This window comes from Triticum aestivum, chromosome 3D, assembly GCF_018294505.1.
Source record: "Triticum aestivum cultivar Chinese Spring chromosome 3D, IWGSC CS RefSeq v2.1, whole genome shotgun sequence".
In the NCBI taxonomy this organism is placed as follows: Eukaryota; Viridiplantae; Streptophyta; class Magnoliopsida; order Poales; family Poaceae; genus Triticum; species Triticum aestivum.
The window spans coordinates 308,996,650-309,006,257 of NC_057802.1; positions in this window are offsets into that span (position 1 = coordinate 308,996,650).

Below are 9,608 nucleotides of genomic sequence, written 5' to 3' on the forward strand. Positions count from 1 at the left end.
GCCGCCGTAGCCCGCCGCCGGCGCCTCCCTCCGGTGACACCTCGCCTCCTCCTTCCCTCGCCGACGGCCGCTGCTTCCTCTCTCTTCTCTCCCGCCAGCGAACCCCATGGAGCGAGCTCCCTCGATCGGATCTGGTACTGGCGTTGACCTCTCCCCGTCCCCGTTTGTCTCGCGATGCTCTTCATTTTGTTAAATTGCACCATGTTCATTAGAGGTCATGTTGATGCCCAAATCTCTGTTGGAAGAGGGCTAGTTGCTGTTCTTCTCTGGTTCTTATCAGAACTTCGAGATTTGTCATTTTTGTATCGTTTATTCTGTGCATCTTATGAGCACGAGCTCTACATGTGTTTTGAAGTATGCCATGCCATCTTTCCAAGGGTGTATGCCATGTATTTTTGTGATCTCTGTGGTGACTAGCACAAGCATGCAAAGTAGGCCCCGTAATATTTCTGATTTCAGGGACTTGGTGATTTCTCTAAGTCCTTGTCTGTTGTTATTTTGTTGCCATGTAAACTTGATGCTACAGAGAGATCCATGCATATTTTGGAGATGTTCAGTAAGGATGTTTTGTAGCTATAGTTGTAAATTGATCCATTCCTGCAATTATTTGCAATTCTGGAGTGCAATAGCATGACTCAATCTTGCTCTACTTTTGCTATAAAATATTTCTCGCAGATTCTTAACATGATATGCAATTTTGCCAAGCTTATTGTAGTTGACCCATACATGCTATGCTTATGTTCTTGCCATGGTTAGCTTCATAAACATGCTGTCTTGCTGTAGGTGTGCTTGGTTTGTAGTGCATTGCTCTGTAGTGAGTGCATCAAGCTCACAAAGAGGCCTACATAATATTATTTCTGCCATGCTCTGTTTTCTGCTAAGTCTGAAACCTCATAACGAAACTTGCTATGTTCACATGCTTGCCATCATATCTTCTTGTCCTTTCTGGCTTATGGTCAGTAAGGGACTTCTGTCATGTGCATTTAGTACAACACTGCCATGCCAAGTTTTGCCATGTTAATTTCCTATAGCATGTTGATTTCGTGCTCTGAACATTGCTACCTGATGCTGTTTTCTGCCATGTCCAGTTTTTCACCAAGTCTGTGAACCTGTTATCTTTTGCACTTTTTCCATGCTTGTTTGAGCTTGATATGTTGTGAACTAGCCATAGCTCAGTGTTCATCTTTTGTCAAGCATCTCCTGTAGATTACTTCCATGTGCTTTGTTGCTATATTGGAGTGCTGTAGCTTTGTTGCTTGTTGCATTTTAAGTGCTATCTTGCTGTTTATCGCAGATTCGTGTCATTCTTGTTTTGCTTGCCATTTGCAAACCGTGCATCCGATTCCGGTGATCTTTATATCGATTTCGACCGAAATCATCTCATCTTTCCAGTGGCATGCTTGGTTTGCCAAGTTACTTCCATGTTCATCATTTTCCTTCCGGAGCACGCATATGCATCGCATATCATATCTTGCATATCATACATGTTTTGCATCATGTTGCTTGTGCATTTCTCGTTGTTGATTGTGGTTCCGTTTGTTTGTGTTCTTGTCTTGGGTAGAGCCGGGAGACGAGTTCGTGAACGAGGAACCTGTCGAGTACGCTTACGAGGATCAAGCTTTCGACAACTCTGTGAACCTTGCAGGCAAGATGACCACCCCTCGAAATCACTTCTATCTTTGCTTTGCTAGTTGTTCGCTCTATTGCCATGCTTCGCTACCTATCACATGCTATATCATGCCTCCCATTTTTGCCATGTCAGCCCCTAACCATCCTTTCCTAGCAAACCGTTGATTGGCTAAGTTACCGCTTTTGCTCAGCCCTTCTTATAGCGTTGCTAGTTGCAGGTGAAGTTGAAGTTTGTTCCATGTCGGAACATGGATATGTTGCGATATCACAATATCTCTTATTTAATTAATGCATCTATATATTTGGTAAAGGGTGGAAGGCTCGGCCATATGCCTGGTATTTTGTTCCACTCTTGCCGCCCTAGTTACTGTATACCGGGTTTATGTTCCTTGAGTTTGCGTTCCTTACGCGGTCGGGTGATTTATGGGACCCCCTTGACAGTTCGCCTTGAATAAAACTCCTCCAGCAAGGCCCAACTTTGGTTTTACTATTTGCCGCCTAAGCCTTTTCCCCCGGGTTTTCGCGAGCCCGAGGGTCATCTTATTTTAACCCCCTGGGCCAGTGCTCCTTCGAGTGTTGGTCCGAACCGAGCAGCCTGCGGGGCCACCTCGGGGAAACTCAAGGTCTGGTTTTACTCGTAGCTTGACTTATCCGGTGTGCCCTTAGAACGAGATATGTGCAACTCCTATCGGGATTTGTCGGCACATTCGGGCGGCTTTGCTGGTCTTGTTTTACCATTGTCGAAATGTCTTGTAAACCGGGAATCCGAGACTGATCGGGTTTTTTTGGGAGAAGGTTTATCCTTCGTTGACCGTGAGAGCTTATGATGGGCTAAGTTGGGACACCCCTGCAGGGTATTATCTTTCGAAAGCCGTGCCCGCGGTTATGTGGCAGATGGGAATTTGTTAATGTCCGGTTGTAGAGAACTTGTCACTTGACCCCAATTAAAATACATCAGTTGCGTGTGTAACCGTGATGGTCTCTTCTCGGCGGAGTCCGGGAAGTGAACACGGTCTGAGTTATGTATGACGTAAGTAGGTGTTCAGGATCACTTCTTGGTCATTGCTAGATGACGACCGTTCCGTTGCTTCTCTTCTCGCTCTCTCTTGCGTATGCAACTCCACCCTATATGCTTTTGCCGCTGCAGCTCCACCTCACTACACCATCCTTTCCTATGAGCTTAAATAGTCTTGATCTCGCGGGTGTGAGATTGCTGAGTCCCCGTGACTCACAGATTCTACCAAAACAGTTGCAGGTGCCGACGATGCCAGTGCAGATGATGGCGTCGATCTCAAGTGGGAGTTCGACGAGGAACGTGGTCGTTACTATGTGTCTTTTCCTGATGATCAGTAGTGGAGCCCAGTTGGGACGATCGGGGATCTAGCATTTGGGGTTGCCTTATTTTCATCTGGATTTTGACCGTAGTCGGTCTATATGATTGTATTTTGGATGATGTATGATTTATATTCATGTATTGTGTGAAGTGGCGATTGTAAGCCAACTCTTTATCCCATTCTTGTTCATTACATGGGATTGTGTGAAGATGACCCTTCTTGCGACAAAACCACTATGCGGTTATGCCTCTAAGCCGTGCCTCGACACGTGGGAGATATAGCCGCATCATGGGCGTTATAAGTTGGTAATCAGAGCCATCCCCGACTTAGGAGCCCCCTGCTTGATCGAATCGCTGGCGTTGTCGAGTCTAGAACAAAATGTTTTGAGTCTTACGATTATATATATCGGAGAGTAGGATTCTTTTTTTACTCCTCAGTCCCTTCGTCGCTCTGGTGAGGTCTCCTGACGTAGAAGTTTTTACTATTCTCTCCTCAAATTTCACTAAAAAAATTTAGGATCACGCGGGTATCTTGGAATTGTTCCGATGGTTTTGTGACGAGAACATTGTTCTTGGTGCCTCCTGACATTTAGGGGTTGTGGTAGTGTCCCGGGGAGTTGAGCTCCGAGGTGTTGTCGTCACAATTTTATCGTTGCAGTTCTGGAATACCTGAGTTTCGCCGACATCGAAATCTCTTTTATGCAGTTGTTGGTGAGATCACCTCGACGCCACCCAGTACTGGGGCGGGAGTTCGGGAGTATTGCCATAACTTGTATAACGGATGTTTTTCGAAGGTTGAGGTAAACGATTTCCGAAGGTTTCTTGGTTATGTGTTGACGGATGGATACAGCTGGATCTAGGGATTGCTAGTTTGTGTGATATATTTTGTGTCCCCTATATCCCCAACACCAGATTGCATAACCAGAAAGTTTCGGGAGTTTATAAGTGGGAATTCAAGTAGCCTTAGGATATCTTTCCGACAGACACATGATATGAGATTGGGGTTCGACGTCTAGTGGTCCGCTTGTACACGGTTGATTTTACAGTGGTCGCGTAGTGTCTTAAAGAGTCCATGGCTTTGCCGACTCGGGGACGCTTCGTATGTCATGTGCACAGCCTTGTACATGATGGTGATGTACGATTGAGCCCGTGTGGGCCCCACCACAAAAACTTCGGACGAAACCTCTATGATATGTTTGTTCCGGCTTATTCTGCAAGCCAATACTTTGTTTTATTTTGTATTGTGGTATTCGAGTTGCTTCGAAGTCATATGTTGATTCCATATCTTTTTCAAGTGGCTTCTCAACTTATGGAAGTGTGATGAATTACTACGGAATTCATTCGTTCATCCTCGTTCGAATGTTTATTGTGAAGACTATATGTTGCAATTTCTATCCGTTGATTCTACTTATCTATTTGTCTATCAAGATGCTAACGGATGTCACCCTCTTCAGGACGGCTCCGCCAACGCGTCAGAATCCGGATCGCAATGAAGGGAGTCAAGCGAACCCTCCGCCACCACCTCCACCTCCGGAGGCATGGCAAGCTATCATGGCAGCCACCAACGCCAATGCTCAGATGATTCTGCAACTCTTGCAAAAACGTACTCAAGGGCAAGGCAATCAAGGCAATCAAGGTCAAGGCAACAATCAGCTTCACTTTGCCACTCTCAACCAGTTTCTCGCAAATCAGCCCAAGTCTTTCAGCTACTGTGCCGAGGCCACGGATGCCGATGATTGGCTCGTGGACATCAACAAGCATTTTGAATGTAGCAATGTCAGGCCTGAGGACTATGTCAAGTTCGCTTCTTTCCAGCTCAAGGACCAAGCTGCTGATTGGTATGAACAATACAAAGATTCCAGAGGAGGTCGTGTGATCACTTGGACTGACTTCTGTCGGGATTTCAAAGCGCACCACATTCCACAAAGTGTTGTTGAGAGCAAGCGTGAGGAGTTCCGCAATCTCAAGCAAGGCAACATGTCTGTGTATCAATACAACATTCAGTTTCAGAAACTTGCTCGCTTCGCTAAACAAGACGTTCCTGATGAGAAAAGCATGATCTATCACTTCAGAGGTGGCCTTAAAGAGGATCTGCAGTTAGCTCTCGTTCTTGTTGAGCCTACTTAGTTTGATCAATTCTATAATATGGCACTGAAGCAAGAGGCTGCTCAGCTCAAGTGTGAGGCTTCTAAGAAGAGAGTCAGAGACGCAGTTCAGTCTTCTTCTTCCTCACTTGTGACAGCTAAGCAACAGAAGTTCTGGTTGCCTCCTCCTCCTCCGTTTCGTCAGCCTTATCAGCAAAAGAACAAAGGTGGCCATGGTTCTTCCAACTCTTCCAACTCTGGCTATCAGAACAAGTCTCAGAATCAAGCTCCAAAGTCCAATGCTCCTTATCACCGTCCACTCTCAGAGGTGACTTGCAACAAATGTCAGCAGAAGGGTCACTATGCTAACAAGTGCTTCAACCAGAGGCGCCTTCCACCTCCTCCTCCTGTTAGATCTTCCAGCAATGCAGTGGTCAAGCATAATCCAAAGTCTGCAAAGGTGAACATGATGAATGCAGCTCAAGCGGAGGAATCTACTGATGTGATAATGGGTAATCTTCCAGTTAATGATATTCCTGCAAAAGTTCTTTTGATACTGGTGCATCGCTTTGTTTCATGTCAAGACCGTTTTTTGCCAAGCATGAATTCACTTGTTCTCATCTGAGTAAACCCATGGATGTCGTTTCTCCGGGTAAACGTTTGAGTTCTAGTATGATGGTTCCGGATGTTTCCATCAAGATGGGCGACTATGATTTTCAGTCTTCTCCAATTGTTCTTGGTGACTCAGATATTGATCTTATTCTCGGGATGGACTGGCTTTCTAAGCACAAGGCTCAACTTGATTGTGCTGCCAGGGAAATTCAATTGACACACTCGTCTGAGGATGTGATTATTTTTGCCGCTCGTGATGAAACCATTCGGTTTTTCTCTCTCAATGAGAAGGGCGAATTGAATGCCATCTCTCAGATTCCAGTCGTTTGTGAGTATCAAGATGTCTTTCCAGAAGAGCTTCCGGGTATGCCTCCTCACCGGCCAGTTGAGTTCGTTATCGAACTAGAGCCTGGTACTGAATCCGTTTGCAAGCGTCCATACAAGCTTGGACCCAACGAGCTGAAGGAATTGAAGAAACAGCTTGATGAACAAGAGCGTCTGGGTTTGATCAGACCGAGTTCTTCTTCATGGGGTTGTGGTGTTCTTTTTGTCAAGAAGAAGGATGGCACGGACCGACTTTGTGTCGACTACCGTCCATTGAACAAGAAGACAATCAAGAACAAGTATCCACTTCCCAACATCAATGAGCTATTTGAGCAACTCAAAGGGGCTAAAGTATTCTCGAAGCTTGACCTTCGTATGGGTTAACATCAGATTCGCATTCGTGAAGAAGATATCCCCAAGACAGCATTCAGAACAAGCTTTGGTTCTTATGAATATATTGTCGTGTCTTTCGGCCTTGTCAATGCTCCTCCAGTTTTCTCTCGGATGATGAATTTCATCTTCAACCCCTATACCAATGAATTCGTTCTGGTGTATCTCGATGATATCTTGGTCTTCTCCAAGAATAAGCAGGATCATGCCAAACATTTGCTATTGGTGCTCGACAAGCTCAGAGAGTATCAATTCTATGCGAAGTTCTCTAAATGTGAGTTTTGGCTCGATGAAGTTCTTTTCCTTGGTCACATCATCTCTGCCAAGGGCATCGCTGTTAACCTCGAGAAGGTGTCTGCAGTTGTGAATTGGGAACCTCCTCAAAATGTCAAGCAGCTCCGCAGTTTTCTTGGTCTTGCAAGCTATTGCCGAAGATTCGTTGAGAATTTCTCCAAGATTGCAAAGCCTCTTTCCAACCTCCTTCAGAAGCATGTGAAATATGTCTGGTCTCCTGAGTGTGACGTTGCTTTCAACACTCTCAAAGAGAAACTAGTCACAGCTCCTGTCTTGACTCCTCCTGATGAATCCAAGCCGTATGAAGTTTTCTGTGATGCTTCTCTCCAAGGTCTCGGTGCTGTGTTAATGCAAGAGAAGAAAGTTGTGGCCTATACCTCTCGTCAGTTGAAGCCCAACGAGAAGAACTACCCCACTCACGATCTTGAGTTGGCGGCAGTTGTCCATGCATTAATAACATGGAGACATCTCTTGTTGGGAAGACAAGTGGACATTTTCACTGATCACAAGAGTCTCAAGTATATCTTCACTCAGCCCAACCTCAACCTCAGGCAGACTCGATGGGTCGAAATGATTCAAGAGTACAATCCGAGTATCGAATATACTCCAGGCAAAGCAAATGTCATTGCAGATTCTTTAAGCAGGAAGGCTTATTGCAACAGCTTAATTCTCAAGCCTTTCCAACCGGATCTTTGTGAAGCTTTCCGCAAGCTGAATCTCCAAGTTGTTCCTCAAGGCTTTCTTGCCAACCTCATAGTCTCTCCTACTTTGGAAGATCAAATTCGTGAGGCACAACTCCTTGATGCCATGGTGAAGAAGGTGAAACGTGGTATCGACAAGGGTCTTTCCAAATACAAGTGCTACCGCATTGATGACAGAGACACTTTATTCTTCGAGGACCGGATTGTGGTTCCTAAAGGTGATCTAAGGAAAGTCATAATGAACGAGGTGCACAATTCTCTCCTTTCCATTCATCCTGGAAGTACGAAGATGTATCATGACCTCAAGCAGTCGTATTGGTGGACTCGAATGAAGCGAGAAATTGCTCAGTTCGTGAATGAATGTGATGTCTGTCGAAGAGTGAAAGCAGAACACCAACGACCAGCTGGTCTCCTTCAACCTCTTGCTATCCCAGAATGGAAGTTTGATCATATCGAAATGGACTTCGTGACTGGATTTCCCAAGTCCAAGCGTGGAAATGATGCTATCTTCGTTGTCATTGACAAGCTTTCTAAAGTGGCTCATTTCCTTCCAATCAAAGAATCCATCATAGCAGCTCAGCTAGCAGAGCTTTACACCTCCAGAATTGTCTCCTTGCACGGCATTCCATAATTGATTTCTTCTGATCGTGGAAGCATCTTCACCTCTAAGTTCTGGGACTCCTTCCAGGAGGCCATGGGCACTAACATTCGCTTCAGCACAGCTTTCCACCCTCAAACTAGTGGCCAAGTCGAGCGAGTCAATCAAATTCTTGAAGATATGCTCAGGGCTTGTGTCATTTCCTTTGGCATGAAATGGGAAGATTGTCTTCCATATGCTGAATTCTCCTACAACAACAGCTTCCAAGCGAGTTCGGGCAAGGCCCCATTCGAGATTCTCTATGGCAGAAAGTGCCGTACTCCTCTCAATTGGTCAGAGACTGGTGAACGCCAACTTCTTGGCAATGACTTAATCACAGAAGCTGAAGAAATGTGTAAAGTCATCCGTGATAATCTCAAAGCCGTGCAATCGCGCCAGAAGAGTTACTATGATAGTAAGCACCGTGATTTGGCTTTCGAGATCGGAGACCATGTCTACCTCTGCGTCTCTCCAATGAAAGGCACTCTTCGCTTCGGTATCAAAGGGAAGCTTGCCCCTAGATACGTGGGTCCATTCAAGATCATTGGCAAAAGAGGCGACCTCGCCTATCAACTTGAGCTTCCTTCCAACTTCGCGAACGTGCACGATGTGTTCCACGTGTCACAGCTCCGCAAGTGCTTCAAGACGCCCGAGCGCACTATCAACTTCGAAGAGATTGACCTCCAAGAAGATTTGTCTTATCATGAGCACCTCGTTGATATTCTTGAAGAAAATGAGCACAAGACTCGCCACAAGTCAATCAAATTCCTGAAAGTGAAGTGGTCGCACCATTCCGACCGGGAAGCCACCTGAGAACGCGAGGACCACCTCCGTTCCGAATTTCCGGAGTTCTTTCAGTCCTAGATCTCGGGACGAGATCCTCTCGTAGTGGTGGAGTGTTGTAACACCCCGGATGTAACTTGCCATATTTCTAACTCCGACTCTTGCCATTCTCGGCTATGTGTTATGATATTCCTTCCGTGGTCGGGTTTTGTTTTTCGTTTTGCATTTTGTCATGTCATGCATTTTCATATCATGTCATCATGTGCATTGCATTCGCATACGTGTTCGTCTCATGCATCCGAACATTTTCCCCGTTGTCCGTTTTGCAATCCGGCGCTCCTATCTCCTCCGGTGCATCCCTCTGGTTTCTTTCGTGTGCGGGTGTCAAACTTTCTCGGAATGGACCGAGGCTTGTCAAGTGGCCTTAATATACCACCCGGAGACCACCGGTCAAGTTTCGTTCCATTTGGAGGTCGTTTGGTACTCCAACGGTTAACCGGGCATCCGCAAAGTCCATTTGAGTGTCCAGCAAAAAACCCCTCTAAAACCAGCCCAAAACCCACCAAACTCTCTTCCATGCTCTAGGTCGTTCGATCACGATCGTGTGGGCGAAAACCGCACCACATTTGGAGCCTCCTAGCTCCCTCTACCTATTTATATGTGAGACTCCCGAAATACAATCGCAGACGAACCCTAGAAAATTCCCTCGCGCCGCGCCGGGCGCGTCCAGCGCCGCCGGACAAAAACCCGCCGCCGCCCGCAGCTAATAGGGGCGCGCCATGTCACCCCCGGGCGCCCCACTTCGCCGCCCCGCGCCGCGG